Genomic DNA, 19,500 nt, shown 5'->3' with positions numbered 1-19,500 from the left:
TGTCAGCTGTCCCCCAAAGCCAGCCTTTCCTTTTGCTATTCCCCCAGCAACTCTTCACATTCACCCAAAACATGAACTCACCCTCTTCACCTCAAAGTTTTACTAAACGTTTTGTAGAGGAGACAGAAGAGAAAAATTATAAAGTGCACACACATGGCAGATAACTGAAATACTCACCATTAGACATTTTTTTGTTTGTTTGTTTAGCCTTAAGTCTTCCAGGAGTTCTTTACTGCAGAAGTTCTCAGAACCCTTCAGATGTCAATGATGCTCCATGAGGAAAAGAAAGTACTGAGGGTTGGTTTCCCAAACTTATGAAGTCACTGAACTCTTTTCATGGAGTAGCTTGAGAGGCATGGCATGTTCCTAAACGTGATTCAACTATAAATACTCATGGTTATTATAAATTCCTTCCAAGTAATATGTTATACTTTCTTCAAAGTTATGGACTCTGAAAATGGAGCAGGACCCTGGGCATCTTACTGTGGCTTCTTTATCATCGTTAAGAAGTCTCAGAACGAGTTTCTGGAAAGACCTTTGAAGATTCTTATCACTCTGACTCATGTTTAATGTGCTTCATATCACGAGTACTGCAGAACAGCTAAAAAACTCCCACTTCTCCGGTGCCCAAAGCCAAAGAGACAGTCATTTGGGGCACACCAAGTACTCAATTTTCCTGTTTTTTTTTGTTTTTTTTTTTTTTGAGGCATAATACTAGTAGACTATCAAGAAGTTTATGGCTTCTACATACAGGGCACAGAGAAGGTCGAATCGAGCCAGAAGGAAGTGTTGACGGTACTGCAAACATCTTCAAGTACAGCTCTCTGACCTCCCAAATGACCTTAAGTGTCTGCTAAAGAGTTTTGTTTGCAAATGTCTGTCGAGGACAAAGCAAGTGACATCATTTTGATCCCGGCACCAGTGGTGGCTGTGTCGAGGGCAGAGGAAAGCTCCCCGCATCGACCTCTCCTGTTTCCTGTTACTCAGTGTTTGGGCTCCGCGTGTGCTCATTTGCCTCATGATCCTCCTCTGAACAGTTTTCCTTAATCGTAAGAGCTTGCAATGCAAGAACTGTGCATATTTGACCTCTTATAGGGTGAAGAGAAAACCAAGCATGCCCTTTTAATAAATGAAATTTTGCGACGATGATAAAGATTTCGGCGTCCAGTAAGCAGAGGCCAGCGTAGTCAGGGGACGCAGCGCGCGTCCGCCGTGGGGCCGGGGGCGGGGCGGCCGCCGCGGAGCCCAGAGTGGGCGGGGCCCAGAGTGGGCGGGGCGGCGCCCTCCTGCCGGGTAGCCGGGGCGGGAGCGCGCCGCTGGATTGCGGGGTCCCGTGGCCCAGCGGACGTTGGTCTTCGTGGCCTTGCTGCAAAGTCCTTATGATTTAAGATTTTTGCTGAACTTGTAAAAGAGGCACTTGGATGATGGATTAATAAGAACACTGAAATTCCGTGAAAAGTTTCAAATTGAAGAATCCTGAACGTTCATCCCGGTCCAGCGGCTCTGCTGGTCACGTAGGTACAGAGGAATGAAGACTCCATTCGGGAAGACAGCTGGCCAGCGGTCCAGAGCTGATGCAGGCCACGCTGGTGTATCTGCAAGCAAGATGAAGAAAAGGACGTCCCATAAAAGACATCGGAGCAGTGTAGGGCCCAGCACACCTGTTTCCCAGACCCCGCGGAGCATCATAGGCCGCAGGATTCGGCATGGGTGGAAAGAGGGGAACAAGCCTGTCACCCAGTGGAAAGGAACCGTTCTGGACCAGGTGCCTGTAAATCCTTCTTTGTATCTTATAAAATACGATGGATTTGACTGTGTTTATGGACTAGAACTTAATAAAGATGAAAGAATTTGTGCACTTGAAATCCTCCCTGATAGAGTTGCAACATCCCAAATCAATGATGCACACCTAGCCGACACAGTGATTGGCAAAACAGTGAAGCACATGTTTGAGACCCAGGATGGCTCTAAAGAGGAGTGGAGGGGAATGGTCCTAGCACACGCCCCCATCATGAACAAGTGGTTTTACCTCACCTATGAGAACAATCCTGTCTTGTATATGGACCAGCTCTTAGATGATTATAAAGAAGGTGACCTTCACATTATTCCTGATTCAATTGATTCATCTCCAGCAGAAAGGAAACCAGGAGAAGTCCTGGAGAGCCTGGTAGGCAAACAAGTGGAATATGCCAAAAAAGATGGCTCTAAAAGGACTGGCATGGTCATCCATCAAGTAGAGACCAAACCGTCTGTCTGTTTCATCAAATTTGATGATGATTTCCATATTTACGTCTATGATTTGGTGAACACATTCTAGATGTCATCACGAACTTTGCCAAATTTATGGAAATATATTAAATGTGCAGTTTGTAGACGTAAAGATTTGATTGCTTTCCATTTTAATGAGAGCTTAAATGTCCCTACGAACCCACAGTTTGCCAGCAGAACTGGTTTTGTTCTGAAGAGTATAGATATATGTGAACACAAAACATTTTGTGTAAGGAACTCCTTCCTCTTAAAAGGAGTCTGTCTGTTTGGAGGGGAGTTACAGGCAAGTTTGGCAAAAAGAAGTTAAGCTATTATCAGGCTCATTTAAAACTGTAATAGATTTTATCAATTTTCCCCTTCACTCTTAACATTCTCTTATTCTGCTGCCACAATGCAAGCATAGTTTGATATTTTTGTTTTTGCCTTTTTGGATATATATATATATATATATATATATATATATATAAACACACGTACACCTCTCTATATCTGTGTGTATACATGTATTATGTATATGCACACACAGATCTGTATACACACACACACACACACACACACACACACTTCATTGGCAGTCCTTTCTTTGTGGATTGGGACGGGGGTTAAATAATTTTCTCCAGTTCAGTAGGAGTGCTGACCCAAGTCAATCATATTTGGTATATTACTGCTGTTTGTCGAAAATTAAATTTGGGCACAGAAAGCACATCGGGACATTCAGCTTGTTTTGAAAGTCAGAAGTGCAAAGCACCTTTTCAGTCGGAAAGTCCAAACAAGAATCATTCATGAACCGTTAATGACCCATGTTAGAATTTTACCAAACAGTTAGAAATCTGGGCAAAAAGTTGCCTTTGATTCTAAGCTTTGTAAAATTTTTGTTTACAATTTTTATCATAAATACTTTTTTTTTTTTTTTGTCAAAGCCCAGGTAGTGTAATGCAGGTGTGTTTTGGGCAGTACTTTTGGTCCATTATTTGTACACACCAGTAATTTGGATTTTAGTACACGATTTAAAAGGCAACAGTATATCAGTGGTTTGTGTGTATGTAGTAAGTTCCTGGGAGAACATAAATTTTAGAAATGTAAGTTTAAGAATGGTTTTGTTGCTCTCTAACAAGTCCTCTGGGACACTTTTATTTTTATTCCAATTTTACTGATAGTATGATTGTGGTCAGAAGGCTTTTTCTCCCTGGCTTTTCCCCACAAAGAATGTCTGGACAAATAAGAGCTGAAATCCCCTGACACCTTTTGTGGTGCTGCATCTTCTTGCGGTCAGTGTGCTGTTGACGTGGATTCGTTCCACTGAGTGGACCCTGCCACGTCAGGGTCAGTCACCTGCGTTGGCTTGTGAATGTGATTGATAGCAGCCCCCAGCCACAGACTCCGTTTGTGGTTTATCCCTGCAAGGTTGTTTTAACCAAAATAGAACTGCAAAAGTGGTTGGTGTAGCAGCGAAATGGCCAGCTGTCACTTTGTTTTGGATGAGCCCCTGCGTTTTGAAAGCTAGGAGAAAGGTGGTATGTGGAACCAGTCTCTTGTGGAGACTGGAAATCTGACCTGAAATTTGGGTGGAAGGTTAAATGCCTATGCTGTCAATCAAACACCAGAGGTCCCCACAACCTCCATCGTGCCTGTACTTAACGTTAGAGATTCTGTAGTTACAAGGCCTGGCTGTGAGTGGTTTGTGTGATGCCCATTTCCACCTTCAGGAAGGCTGTGCCTTGAGCTGTTGGCTGGTAACCCCTCACACCCCTCACACCTCAGCCAGGGCTGAGCTTCTCCAGGAAGTGAGTGCCCAGGTCTGAGACGCTCCTCCCCGGCTTGAACAGGGTCATGCTGCATATCTGTCACCTGTTTTCCTGGTTGCTCTTGTAAGAGTCCCTGCATGTGAATCTCAAGGCTGAGCCTGGCTCCCCAAGCCCAAGCAGACACGTGTGTGTCCTGCGTGCACTAGGAAAACACCGTACAGTGACTTCGGGATGAAAAATAAAGCTCTCTGGAAGTATCCACAAGGTTGGGTCAGTTGGAACATTTCTAGCATCACTTAATGACTTGCACTGTGGTTTTTCTGCAAGTACCTTTAGCAACTTTAATACCACATGACCTGCCAGTGTCTAGACAAATGTGCCATGTGATCATTATCATCATTATTTTAATCTTTGTTCCATTTATTGCCTTTAGGGTAAAGGAAGGGGAAGGGGGGTCATTGTTTTTCCATTTTATCCCATCCTTTATTCTTTTAGTGGATTAAACCACACTTCCTGACACGGTGACTAACTTTGCTCCCCATCTGAGTATTTGAGGCTTCGTTTAGGCTCGTGTTTCAGATCTCTGTGCATGGCTTGCCTTTTCCTGGTATCTGAATCTCGGTTTCTTGTTCTAGGAATCCAACGTGAATTTCCAACGTTATCATCGTGGGACTTAACATGACATGAATCTCTGTATAAAATGTATTGGCCTTTCTCACTGACCGGCTATAGTATTATTGTGTCATGTGTATGCGTGCCTGTGTGTGAAGTCTGGTGCCCAAAAATCTTCAAAGGAAAACCTTAAAAGCAGACCATCCTTTTTTGCATGTTACTCTAGTAGAATGTTCAATGTGACTAACTGAAGTTGCATGTTAAAGATACTTAGGTTTTTTTGTGTTTTTGTTTTTCTTTGTTTTCAGTTTTCTGTATATTTGCCTACTGTGCTGTTCTGGTGGTTGTAGGATAAAAATGCACTGGTGAAGCAAGTACAGTGCCAACAGAAAGTGGTTTCCCAGTTGTATATGTCATGCAATATTTGAAGGGACTGCAAATTATGAAAACAATCACAGTTGCTTCTAAACCAGATTTCATTTCTATTACTGTTTTACATGCCAAACCCCAAAGAGCCTTGAGCTTGGATCTCTGAATGCTGTGGACCCATTAGAAGACTGTTTTGATTGTCACAAATTGTAACACCTGAAAACATTCTTAAGCTGCTTGTCTTTTAAAAAGAAATTAAAGTTCTCCAAAGACAGGAACAATTATTATAACAGAAAATTATTATGGCCAATATGCCTGTGGTCTTTTGGAAATACTGCACTTTTTGTGTTTTCCATCATGAGTGCACTTTGAACGAATGTGTATGGCTCAAGAGGTCTTTGTGGGGCTTCCCTGGTGGCGCAGTGGTTGAGAGTCTGCCTGCCGATGTAGGGGACACGGGTTCGTGACCCGGTCCGGGAAGATCCCACATGCAGCGGAGCGGCTGGGCCCGTGAGCCATGGCCGCTGAGCCTGCGTGTCTGGAGCCTGTGCTCCGCAACGGGAGAGGCTCACCCTTCCCCCTCCCCATATCCTTTCTCTAGTAGGTCTGTGTCTTTATTCCCGTCTTGCCCCTAGGTTCTTCATGACCATTTATTTTTTTTTTTTTTCAAATTCCATATATATGTGTTAGCATATGGTATTTGTTTTTCTCTTTTTGGCTTACTTCACTCTGTATGACAGATGCTAGGTCCATCCACCTCACTACAAATAACTCAATGTCATTTCTTTTTATGGCTGAGTAATATTCCATTGTATATATGTGCCACATCTTCTTTATCCATTCATCTGTTGATGGACACCTAGGTTGCTTCCATGTCCTGGCTATCGTAAATAGAGCTGCAATGACCATTTTGGTACATGACTCTTTTTGAATTATGGTTTTCTCAGGGTATACGCCCAGTAATGGGATTGCTGGGTCACATGGTAGCTCTATTTTTAGTTTTTTAAGGACCCTCCATACTATTCTCCATAGTGGCTGTATCAATTTACATTCCCACCAACAGTGCAAGAGAGTTCCCTTTTCTCCACACCCTCTCCAACATTTATTGTTTGTAGATTTTTTGCTGATGGCCATTCTGACAGGTGTGAGATGATATCTCACTGTAGTTTTGATTTGCATTTCTCTAATGATTAATGATGTTGAGCATTCTTTCATGTGTTTGTTGGCAATCTGTATATCTTCTTTGGAGAAATGTCTGTTTAGGTCTTCTGCCCATTTTTTGATTGGGTTGTTTGTTTTTTCGATATTGAGCTGCATGAGCTGCTTGTAAATTTTGGAGATTAATCCCTTGTCAGTTGTTTCATTTGCAAATAGTTTCTCCCATTCTGAGGGTTGTCTTTTCGTCTTCTTTATGGTTTCCTTTGCTGTGCAAAAGCTTTTAAGTTTCATTAGGTCCCATTTGTTTGTTTGTTTCTTTGTTTGTTTTGCGGTACGCGGGCCTCTCACTGCTGTGGCCTCTCCCGTTGCAGAGCACAGGCTCTGGACGCGCAGGCTCAGCGGCCATGGCTCACAGGCCCAGCCGCTCCGCGGCATGTGGGATCTTCCCGGACTGGATCACGAACCCGTGTCCCCTACATCGGCAGGCAGACTCTCAACCACTGTGCCACCAGGGAAGCCCTGTTACTTGTTTCTTAAGGTAGGATTGTATTGCTATAAACTTCCCTCTTAGAACTGCTTTTGCTGCATTCCATAGGTTTTGGGTTGTCGTGTTTTCATTGTCATTTGTTTCTAGGTATTTTTTGATTTCCTTTTTGATTTCTTCAGTGATTTCTTGCTTACTAAGTTGAATTCATTTTTAATTTTAATTTTAGACAATGTGTAGATGGTTCCCTGTTCTCTGCATTTAGAAGTATAAACAATATAATTTTATAATTATGTTGTAACGCTATCCTTAAGACATTTAAAATAAACCCTACATGTGCCAAAAAAAAAAAAAAAACTTGTAACATGTTCTGTATTACTTGGTAACAGTGAGGTCACCTGAGGCTTGCCTGTCTTTAGGCTCAAAGTCCTTCATCCCCTAAACTGAAAATGTACCATCCTCATCCCTCAACACACTCAGTTTTCTCATACATACACACTTTTGTGTAACTGTGGTTGCTATGACTCCACCCCCTAGTACACTTCATTCTACTTACTGGGTTTCTAAGATAAAACTAGAAGTCACTCTTGATTCTTTCCTCTCTCTGTCCATCAGCCTTGGGCAGCTACCACTTGCTGCAGTCTATCTTTCTACCAACCCTGAACACCATCCCCTCCCCTGCCACCTACTGCAGCTCTCTTCCCACACTCAGCCCTCTGCATGTCATCACCAGACCCCTTGCCTCTCTCTTCTCTAAAGGCACAGACACACCTTCCCATGGTCTTTGTGCCTCAGTCCCTGACAACATAGCGCCTGGCAAATCATGTTTGCCAAATGAATGATTTCTTCTATACAACCTCTTCATGCATTTGCAAGAACATATGGCTGCCCAGGTGGTATGACTGGCAGGCATCCAAATGGAATACAGGAGTGATTCAAACCCACCTCCCTCATGACATGATATAATGCCAGAAATCTCCACCGGCAGAATAGATTTAACTCCTGAGATAAGCAATTTGGTTCCAGGAGGCCTGTATTAAAAATCAAATATGGGACTTCCCTGGTGGTGCAGTGGTTAAGAATCCTCCTACCAATGTAGGGGACATGGGTTTGAGCCCTGGTCCAGGAAGATCCCACATGCCGCGGAGCAACTAAGCCTGTGAGCCACAACTACTGAGCCTGCAAGCCACAACTACTGAAGCCTGCGCACCTAGAGCCCACACTCCCCAACATGAGAAGCCACCGCAATGAGAAGCCTATGCAGCACAATGAAGAGTAGCCCCCGCTCGCCGCAACTAGAGAAAAGCCCACACGCAGCAACGAAGACCCAACGCAGCCAAAAATGAATAAATAAATAAATGTATTGTTTTAAGAAATCAAATATGTCCCACAAATCAAAACTACAATGAGTTATCACCTCACACTGGACAGAATGGCCATCATCAAAAAGTCTACAAACAGGGCTTCCCTGGTGGCGCAGTGGTTGAGAGTCTGCCTGCCGATGCAGGGGACGCGGGTTTGTGCCCTGGTCTGGGAGGATCCCACGTGCTGCGGAGCGGCTGGGCCTGTGAGCCATGGCCGCTGGGCCTGCGCATCCAGACCCTGTGCTCCACAGGGGGAGAGGCCACAGCAGTGAGAGGCCCGTGTACCACACACACACACACACACACACAAAAGTCTACAAACAGTAAAAGCTGGAGAGGGTGTGGAGAAAAGGGAATGCACTTGCACTGTTAGTGGGAATGTAAATGGGTGCAGCCACTATGCAGAACAGTATGCAGTTTCCTTAAAAACCTAAAAATAGGGACTTCCCTGGTGGTCCAGTGGTTAAGACTCTGGGTTTCCATTCCAGGGGGCACGGGTTGGATCCCTGGTCGGGGAACTAAGATCCCTGCATGCCATGTAGTGGGGAATCCAGCAATCCCACTCTTGGGCATATATCTGGAGAAAACTATAATTTGAAAAGATACATGCACCCCAATGTTCATAGCAGCACTATTTATAGTAACCAAGACATGGAAGCAACCTAAATGTCCATCAACAGATGAATGGATAAAGAAGATGTGGTATATATATATATACACAATGGAATATTACTCAGTCATAAAAAAGAATGAAATAATGCCATTTGCAGCAACATGGATGGACCTAGAGATTATCATATTAAGTAAAGTAAGTCAGACAGAGAAAGACAAATATCATATGATATTGCTTTTATGTGGAATCTTAAAAAATGATACAAATGAAGTTATTTATAAAACAGAAATAGACTCAAAGAAATAGAAAACAAACTTATGGTTACCACAGGGGAAACAAGGAGGAGGGATAAATTAGGAGTTTGATATTAAAATATCCACACTACTATATACGGAGTAGACAACCAACAAGGACCTACTATAAAGCACCGGAAGCTATATTCAATTCTCTTGTAATAACCTATAGTGGAAAAGAATCTAAAAAAGTATATATAACTGAATCACTTTGCTGTACACATGAAACTAACACAACACTGTAAATCACCTGTATTTCAAGAAAAAAATTTTTTAAATCACATGTCCTCTAAGATAAGAATTATCACTTCAGATTAATTTATTTAGTCAACTATCAGGGTTAAGAATGGGACATAGGACAGATGACTTTTGATGGCTGACTAGGTCAGGTGAGAATCATGGCATAACACATGAAATCCCTATGGAGGGACTGGGTCTAAAGGAAAATCACAGAAATAAAACTCAGCATTTAGGCTTTGCCTCTAGAGTGAGATAAATCACAAGAAAGAAAAACCAGTACTTTGAGTCAGAAATAGGAGAGGCCTTACTTCCTGTCTTGAGCCACGGCTTCTATGCTCTGCTTCCACTTAGAGCGATAATTCTCATTCTAGACATGTATCTGATAAAACCATGTGTTTGGATTTCCTGAAATTTCTCTGGCTCTGAATATGGACTTGTTCCCAAAAACTTCCACCCCCCATCTGCCCTCATGAATGGGCAGTTCCCATGAGGCTGGCAGAGGGGACATGGGGAGCTGCCTGATGCCTGCCCACAGCTGCCAGATGTGACACAAGTGGCAGGTGGAGATTTATCCTCACAGAGATGTACACACCACTGAATTCACCTTTTAATTTATTGCCTGTGGCAAAATAGAATGAAATAGGAGCTAATAAAATAACCCAGTTGGCCAGAAATTGTTCTCCATCTTATTTCTTCCAAGTGCTCTAAACCAAGGTGAATCATCCCAGCATCTACCAGATGTCAGAGGTGGTTAGCTATGCTGAAAGTCTCTGGGCTCCCTTCCACCCGCCCTCTCCCCCTTCCTTTCTGTTTTCTTTCCCTTCTCTTCTTCCTTTCCTCCCATCCTTCCCTCTCCTCCTGCTTTCCTTCCTTTCTTTCATTTCCTTCCATCCTTCATTCATTCAAAAAATACTTGCCGAGGGCTTACCCCGGGTCAGATGCTGCAAAGAAGAATGAGACAGATCATTGTACAGAACCCCTTTTCTTCACACACATACACACACACACACACACACACACACACACACCTATTTGGGGATGAACCCGGCAGCTTCTCAGAATGAGATGGAGGTTGGCTTTTGTCACATTGCACTTAGTGGTGAGGCATACCTGATGCATGCTAACGGCCAAGACAGGATGGGACAGCGAAGGCGACTGATAGATCTGTGTTTGACTCGGGGCTCTGCCTTTGACTCTGAATGACCTTGCCCAGGGATCTGGGCGGTAAGATCCTAGATGCCTTCTCAAGTCCTCTCAGTGTCCTCAACTGATTATAAGATCTGAAAGTTCTGAAGTGTTCAGGGATAATAACGAGGAACCTGGTCTTTCAAGGCCAGAAATGTTAAAATGAAAGCAATTTTTAAAAATCTGACTTTTTGAAACCCTTGTTTATCAGGGAATATATGATAAATGTAAGCAATTCCTATTTCCACTAATGTAAAATATTCAAATTGCTTTTCGGGGTCAGGCCTTTGCAGCAGCAATGCGAATGAGAGGGAGGCTGTTGAGCGGATCACAAAAAATTTCTGCAGAGAAGCAGCGCCACCTGCTGGCTTTCCGTGGTGCTGCATGCGGTAAGTATAAACCATGAGGAATCGTCAGTCTGGGGTTTCACTGAATACAGAATCAGGAGCATTAGTCTTAACCAGAAGATGAAACTTTAAACTTTGACAAGACCATCAGACTGTGGAAAGATTTCTCTACAGGTTAATTTTAGCCATGTCTTAGATTTACTTTTGTATCAAACTGTTCATCCATGCTATACATCTTTCTTTATAAATCAGCCTCAATAATACGTACTAATAAAAGCCACTGAGTCAAAATCAGTTATTTTGAGTATATAGCTAGGTTGAAAGGTCTGAAGTGTTCTTTAGTTCAGAGTCCATTAATCTATCAACCAACTCGTCAGCTCTCCAAATCTCCCTCCAACTCTAGAATTCAGCCACATGGAGAGTTCTATTACACACAGGGCACTTTCTATATTGAGGGAAATATACAGTGCACGATGCATTCCTGGTCTCTCATTGTGGAGAATTAGCATGAAAATATACAAACATAAATAGCAACTATAAAAAGTAAATAATCAGGCTAATCAACAAATAAAGTGTGTCCCAGAGTGGAATGGCCCTCACTGCTTTGAGAACCAGGGCTTTAGGCAGGGGGCCAGAAAGGGTTTTACAGAGAAATGGTTTCTTGAGTTGCATCTGGAAAAATTACTAGGATTCGGATAACAGTCAGGGATGTTGGAAAAAATAGAGCAACACAAAAAATGGAGGCAGAAAACATGTTAAAAGTTTTCTATTAAAAAAAAAAAAAGAAACGCAAGGCGTTTGATAAACACCAGGAAGATCAACTTAACCCGAGTAAGACTTTTTAGGAGAATAGTGTGAGATAAGGCAGGAAAGGGAAGTTGAGACATGATTAGATGATTTGGTAAATGCAAGAATAAGGAGTTTGAGCTGGTTCCTGTAAGCCATTGAAAAGCACTGAAGATTTCTGGGAAAGAAAATGATCAGGACTGGGTTTTAAGATGATTTTACCTGACAACGAGATGGATACAGGATGAATTGACTCTAAGATGTGAAAAAATGCCCTGAATGTGTAAAAGACACAAGTGAAAAAGAAGGGTTTTTTAAGATCACAAATGTGTACACAAAAGCAGAAGAGGAATCTGACTCTGCAATGCTTTTCTGAATCAATGATTATATAATAAAATAATTCTGAATATTAAACCAAGGGGAGGCCCACTATACAGGAAGAAAAAAAAAAAAAAGGACCCCCACCACCACTGCCAAAAAGAAGCCGCTGTAGAGGGAAGAAAGTGATCCTGACCCAAAGCCTGAGGGAGGCAATAAGAGTGTTAAGGCCCCAGAGACTTCTAGATTAATAAGAACTGAGAACAGAATTCTTTAGACATTGCCTCCACATTCTAGACAATACATAATGAAAGAGCTGATTGGTTAATTGTTTAATATGCTTTTATTATAGAGGCTTGGGCACCTCCCTCACAATGCAGTTAACAATTTGAGTGACACCCACATAATTAGCTTTCCAATATCAGTGTCGTGTCCAATGACGTGAGCCCTGCTGTGCCAGGTGGACCATTCGGAGGTCTGTGCCAGCCCAGAGGCAGGCACTGGATCTCACTCTCATACCTCCAAACACCCATTCTTTTCCCTAAGGCTGGATCAGCACAATTGTTCCGGATTGTCTATTTTGTCAATGTCCTGAAAACGAGGGAGCAGCACGGTAAGCACATTGCTCTAGAAGGGCCCTACCAATCAGAGCGGTGAACAGGAGATAATGTCTTCCTGCTTCAGTTCATTGAACAGAGTCTGCGGTTGTATTCAGCTTGGGTCTGGGCTGGACTCATGGCCGAGACTCTGAATTAGATCCTCAAGTGAGCAAGGTCACTTCCATCCTGTATAGCGTATTTTTTACATTACTCCCTAGAGACTTTTACCTTTTTAATAGCATTTCAGCCCCCCCACCTAGCACTGGACCTAGTACCTGGTAAATATTTCAAAAATATTTAGTGGATGAATAAGTAAGTGAATAAACTTTTAAAATTTAAATTCTGTCAGCAAACATATTTACCCTTCATCTCAATTTCCAAACATCTAAGAATCTGACAAGCCTACTCTACCAGCTAGGAATGCTTTTGGCAGCAAGTAACAGAAAAATTCATGCACAAAAAAATGTAAACACATAAGTTTTTGTGTTTTTTTTTTGTTTTTTCTTGTGTAATGAGAATTCTGGAAGTGGGCAGTCTGGACTCATGCTGCCGTTCAGTGACATCATCGGGGACCATGTTTCCTTCCATCTTTCCAGATCTATCTTCCTCAGCTTATTTGTTTTCATCCTCGTGCTGTTTGTCTCTTGGTCTCCAATGCCTTTTGCACCTACAGACATCACATCCACATTCTATGCAAGGACAAGGGAAAGCAAAATTTTCCCAGAAGCGTCACCTTGCAGACTTCCCTTTGCATCTTACTGGCCAAAACTGGATCACACAGTCATCCCTGGACCAAGAGGAATAATTGGTTTAGAATAATCACAATTCATTCCAAGGGATTAAGAGTAGGCCCTATCCTTTCTGAAATCAAAGGACTTCTACTACTACCCAAACAAATTTGGGTTCTGTTAATAGAGAAGGAGGGGTATGGATACTGGGTCAACAAAGAGAAGTGCCTGTCACTCATGCCTTCCACCATGTATATTTGGATAAGCAAGTGTTTGTACGACTTTTTCCAAGGTCATCAAAGTCATGAAAGTCATGCTATTAGTCTAGAATTTAATTGCAGACCCTGAAAATGACTTGTTTTTATGCCCAGTGGGGTCATTTATTTTCTATCATGAATCTGGAACAGGAATTTAAAAGAACCTTAAAATGTATAAGTGTTCCAATTTAGGATTTTAAGTCTGCCTACTTTGACATCCCACCAACACCCAAGCGTTTTCATTGCTTCCTTTTATGTTCTAGATCTGACTCCCCATAAAAATACGAGTTTGTGTAGGGCAATGATCATGTCTTATCCATGCCCGGTTCACCAAAACCTAGCACAGCAGTTGGAATGAGCTCAATGAATATTTATTTTAAAAATGAAAGTGTAGGTTGGTGATGGATTAGACAGAGTATTATAAAATGAACGTTCTATTTCCATTAGAAAATTTATCTTGGAAATACACTTTTGGTGCAACTAAAATTTCAGCAGGTTGATTTTCTTCTTGTGTATATCCTTTATTGAAACAATACTTGTAGTGAGTACTTAAGAGTCAATTTACCTGTATATCCATACAATCGTATAGGATTTAGCAGTTTAAAAAAAGAACAAACTACAGAAATATACTGTGGCATGGATGAATGGCAAAATCATTATGCTCAATTTAAAAAGCCAGGAACACGAGACCACATGTTATGTGATTCTATTTGTATGAAATATCTAGAAAAGGCAAAGATATAAAGACAAAAAGTAGACTCCTGGTTGCTGGGGGGAAAGTGGGGAATGGAGATGAGCGGTAAATGTGTATGTTAGAAAAATGATGAAAATGTTCTAAAAGCAGATTTTTGCTGATGGTTGCACAACTGGGTAAATTTACTTTCAACAAAAAATCACCTGAAAGGGGTAAATTATATGCTATGCAAAATAAGCCCTGATCATGTATTTTAAGTCAATTTAGGTCTCTGGAAGTTTTTCAGCATTAACAAGGAGGAGCACCTTTTTGCATGAAGTTCAAGTAAACATGAACTTCTGCCATTGGCAGGGCAGGTTTTAAATGCAGAGAGCATAGCTGCATTTGAGAAGCACATTACCCCACAGATAAATCTTCAAACGGACCCTCCACCATACCTAGATTGAAATGTCCAGCACCAGCATTGACGAAACTATACAGACATTGTCTCCACTAGACCCACATAAAATGCTCTCTGGGTCTCTGTGCCCTCCCTGACCACAGACCTTCCCGTGAGCATACCAACTGGATTCTGTGGTAGATTTGCTAGTTAATGCTGTGGGTCCAAGGGAATGAGAGACACACAGTTCTAACTAATATTGACTCAAGGTGTCCACAACAAAAAACACAAAAAAGCAAAAAGAAACAACAGAATAAAAGACAGTAAAAACAGATCTTTTACTCTGTCCACTGTGATTACTTCTTAGCATAACTCTTACTTGCTATTTGTTAGTGTGCTTGAAAGCCTCCCTCTCTCTCTCTCTCTCTCTCTCTCTCTCTCTCTCTCTCTTTCATTTCCTCTCTGACTCCCCATAAAAATACAAGTTTGTGTAGCTTGTAGAAGTGCTCCACCTCAAAGTGCTCTGTTATAAGGACTCCATTCCGTTATGCTTTGTATGTGCCCTGCCTCTCTTGGGAGACAGAAAAGCTTCAGGAGGGGAAAATTGGGGAGGAAAACCCCAAACCATCAGGCCACCAAAAATGTAGACATAGTGCTGTTAAAAACACTATGCTTGGGGCTTCCCTGGTGGTGCAGTGGTTGAGAGTCCGCCTGCCAATGCAGGGGACGCGGGTTTGTGCCCCGGTCCGGGAAGATCCCACATTCCGCAGAACGGCTGGGCCCGTGAGCCATGGCCGCTGAGCCTGCGCGTCCGGAGCCTGTGCTCCGCAGCGGGAGAGGCCACAACAGTGAGAGGCCCGCGTACCGCAAAACTAAACCAAAAAACACTATGCTTTTCAACAAAAGATGCTTGAAAAGCATAGGATGATTTTCAAACATATTTCCTTTGTAGGACATATAGTTTATGTGCAGGTTTTCACCCTTTTAAATAAGGCGGGAGGAAGGAGCATGTTAGCTAAATCACTGTGCATATTTAAGATATTTTCTGAAATAAAGTCCTAAAAGTGTTATTGCTGATTGAAATTTGTGCACATATGTATACAGACTGAAAACTTACACTCTAAAAATTTTGTTCCAGTTAACCCTTAGCAGTATATGAGAGTGCTTGATTCCTTAGTCATTGGCTATTGTCCTTTTTTAAAATCTCCATTAGTCTGATAGGTAGTAAATTGTATTCCTTGTTTAAATTTGCATATCTATAAGTATTCATGCAGTTGGATGATTTTTCTATCTTTATTAGCCATGGTGTTCTGCTCTCATTAGCTCTTGGTGTTTAAATTCACCGTTCATTTAAACTCTTTGAGAAGAAAACCTTAGCTCATCTGCAGCTTTCCCGGTGGTTAAGGTTCAAATCAAACTATGAACCCAAGTACCAGCCGGCAAAACCGACTCCAGCGTTGGATTTCAGGCCAGGAGCCTGCAGTTCTGGATCGCTCTCCACCACTTTCAAGCACTTGACCAACTCTTGAAGCATAATAGATTCTGTGGTTACAGGTTGCCCTTGGACACATAATTTAATCAAAAAACTTTGAAGAGTTCTCTGTGCTACCTCAGAGGAGACAGATAAGCTCAGAGGTCTTGGAGGATGTAATCAGATCAGTACAGCCCTATTGAACTAAGAATCAGGCTCGCAATAGAATCTTTGCAAGATAAATTTAAATAACAATAAGCTCTTTAGTGTAAAGTTAAAGAGAATGAGAGCCCAGCTCACCTCTTCACAGTCCCCAGGGTCCCATTGTCATTGATTAGTAATTCCATTCCTTCCTTCCTACCTGCCTGCCTTTAGCTCCTGCTCTTTGGAAATACCTGTACAAGGTCTTTGGAATTTCAAAACAAAGTAAGTAACAGACTGTGTTCCAAAGGTATGCATAAGACACACATTCAGAAAATAATTTTTAAATTAGGTTTTTTTTTTTTGAAAGGAAAAATCTTTCACTGTTTTGACACCTTTGCTTACTACAGCCTAGTAAAAGGAAGATTCCCAAAGGTGAGCTATTCATGTTCAAATTTTTGTATAGATGAAAGTATCAAATGTTATTTTAAAAAGTTAAGCAATAGAAAATTGTGTAAAGCAAATAGTAAAAGTGGCCCCGTGCATGCATTATACCACCGAAAAGAAGCCACAGATGTTTCACTCCCCAGAATAACAATGTGAATGTGCCCTTGCGGACATTTTGCAATGTCCATATGCACATTTGTAACACATAAGTAGCAAAATGCTGCATGAGTCTTCTCCCTTAGTCTTGAAATTTTGGCTAAAGTTCCAAAGCTGAGGCCGGTAGTCTCAACATAGCTTTATGTTGTAAACACAGTGCCAAGGAGCTGTCCCAACTCCCTTCAGCCTTATAAAGTTTGGCCAAGGGGATCTCTGACCCTCACCTCACTGCCCCCTCCATCCTCCAGAAGCAGAAGGTCAGTCTCATGGAAAGAGAAAGGGAGTCATCCAGGTAGTGGATAAGGTTATACCCAATTAGGGTGGGTCCTTAATCCAGTATGACTGGTGTTCTTATGAGAAGAGGAGAAAAGACACAGAAACGCAGGGGAGTGATGGGGTTCAGGGCGGGTCACCCCAAGAGGTGCGACTCTGGCATGTGCATTTGAAGCTGAAAACAAAAAATAGAGACACAAAAGTCTCAGGAAGAACCTTTGAACTTCCCCCTAACTGCCTACAAGAATGAGAGACAGGTGGCCTGCCCCAGGAAGGAGCTATCACCTTGCATAACTACAGTAAAGATTAGGTGTGGTGAACAGGGAGGAACCTAGCAGGGCCCATTTGATCCAAGTCCTCTCTGTGTCCCATTGTCTTTGGATGGCCCAGCAAACATTTGTTTTGTTCCCTGTGAATTTGAGGTTCTTGATGTCTCATCACAGAAAGAATTCAGTGAGAGACAAAGCTATAGGTAAGAAGTGGATTTATTTAGAGAGAAACACCTACAGACAGTGTGGACAATCTCAGAAGGTGAGAAAGCCTCAAACTATGGCGTGGTTAGTTTCTATGGGCTGGGTAATTTCATAGGCTAATGAGTAGGAGGATTATTCCAATTATTTCAGGGGAGGGGCAGGGATTTCCCGGAATTGGGCCACCGCCCACTTTTTTGGTTGGCCTCAGAACTGTCTTGGCGCTGGTGGGTGTGTCATTTAGCATGTTAGTGTATTATAACGAGCACATAAGGAGGCTCAAGGTCTACTGGAAGTTGAATTTTCCACCATCTTGGACCCAACTGGTTCTAACCATTCTTTGCCATGTCCTATGGCTCTGTCATTCTTTTAAAGGTTATGCCCTGCCCCCTTCCTTCCTGTTTCAGTTTACCAAACATTAACTCTGCTTATCTTCCTGTGAATGACGTTACTTCCTCTTAAAGCCTCAGACCTCTGCCTCCTTCTTCGTTCAGAATACATACTTCACCCTACCTTGCTGTCTTTGGAATTCTTCCTATGTATGTGAATTCCTCGTGCACACATAATCAATTCAATTTTTTCCTATTAATCTGCCTTATGTCATTTTAATTGCCAGAAAAGAACAGAGATGGGAAAGAGGAGGTTACCTCTGCCCCCGTAGGAGAATATGCCTCATGGTAACAGAGGCAGAGATTGGAGTGATTCTTCTACAAGCCCAAGAATGTCAAGATGACCAGAAACTAAGAGAAAGGCATGGAACAGATTCTTCCCTACAGCCTTCACAGAGCGCATGCCCTGCTGACACCTTGATTTTGGACTTCTAGCCTCCAGAACTATGAGAGAATAAATCTCTTTTGTTTTAAGCCACCTCATTTGTGATGCTTTGTGAGGGCAGGCTTGGAAAACTAATACTGAGGCCAATTGATATGTGGTCAAGAAGAGGGAGGGATCAAAGATGACCTAGAGGGCTTCCCTGGTGGCGCAGTGGTTGAGAGTCCGCCTGCCGATGCAGGGGACGCGGGTTCGTGCCCCGGTCCGGGAAGATCCCACATGCCGCGGAGCGGCTGGGCCCGTGAGCCGTGGCCGCTGAGCCTGTGCGTCCGGAGCCTGTGCTCCGCGGCGGGAGAGGTCACAGCAGTGAGAGGCCCACGTACTGCAAAAACAAAAACAAAAACAAAGAAACAAACAAAAATATGACCTAGATATGCCTGGCGTGGGCCACTGGGTAGATGCTAGTGCTATAAGCAGATAGGTAGGGGATCCCCCGAGAAAGAAAACCAGGCATGGCTCTCTTGACATAAGAGAAGCCATTTTTGACCTTAGCCATTTTGTGATCTAAGCCTGGCCAAAATGCATGTCCTTGAACAGGTCTCAGTAATTAATGATCTTAAGAGAACAAAAGAATGCAGGAACAAATGACCGTTATCAGGCAAGAGAAGTAACAATAGCAAAGATAGTATATCATCGCAAAGACTCCCAGGTCCATTTCAACGGTAAAGATTCGCCTGAAGGGCTCAACCACCAGATCAACTGGAACCTAACGGATGATGATGTTGACCTTTTCTGACCCTCAGTGACATCAATCAACTAAAGCATGGACTCTGTCAACCTTTGCTCCAATTCTATGCTGAATTCTCCTCTGCTCAAACCCCATCATGAATATGCATACACCACCCAAGCCCCTTCATGAATATGCATGTACCCTTAGCTTAAAACTTCCCCAATGTTGCTGCTTGGGGAAACACAGCTTTGGGAAAGATCCCAGCGTTCCTACTTGTTGCAAGTAATAAATCCTTCCTTCTCCCGATCTTTGGTTTGGCTGTGTCTTTTGGCTCGAAACCCACAAAAAGGTGAACCCAGTTTTCCAGTCACAGTGCCATGAACTGTAATAATGGATATAGAAGATACACAAGGAGGGGCAGTTGAGTTGGGGCAGGGCACCAGTAACGAGTTTGGTGTCTGACATGGTGAGTCACAACCTCACGGTCCATCTATTTGGATATGTCCTGTCAGTGTTTAGAAGGCGAAGCTAAGCAGATCAAAAAGTACCTAGGGCTTCCCTGGTGGCGCAGTGCTTGAGAGTCCGCCTGCCGTTGCAGGAGA

At 42.7% G+C, this 19,500-nt stretch overlaps 1 pseudogene; it reads left to right on the top strand.

Annotated features, from left to right (window-relative positions):
- Nucleotides 1–1,528: 1,528 nt before the first annotated feature.
- LOC103075158 (spindlin-1 pseudogene) lies at nt 1,529–2,317 on the top strand (annotated as a pseudogene).
- Nucleotides 2,318–19,500: the final 17,183 nt, after the last annotated feature.

The sequence above is a fragment of the Lipotes vexillifer genome, unplaced genomic scaffold (genome assembly GCF_000442215.2).
Source record: "Lipotes vexillifer unplaced genomic scaffold, Lipotes_vexillifer_v1.1 scaffold155, whole genome shotgun sequence".
NCBI classification, from domain to species: domain Eukaryota; kingdom Metazoa; phylum Chordata; class Mammalia; order Artiodactyla; family Lipotidae; genus Lipotes; species Lipotes vexillifer.
Note: the sequence above shows the minus strand (reverse complement) of the source record. Positions and strands in the feature narration are given on the sequence as shown.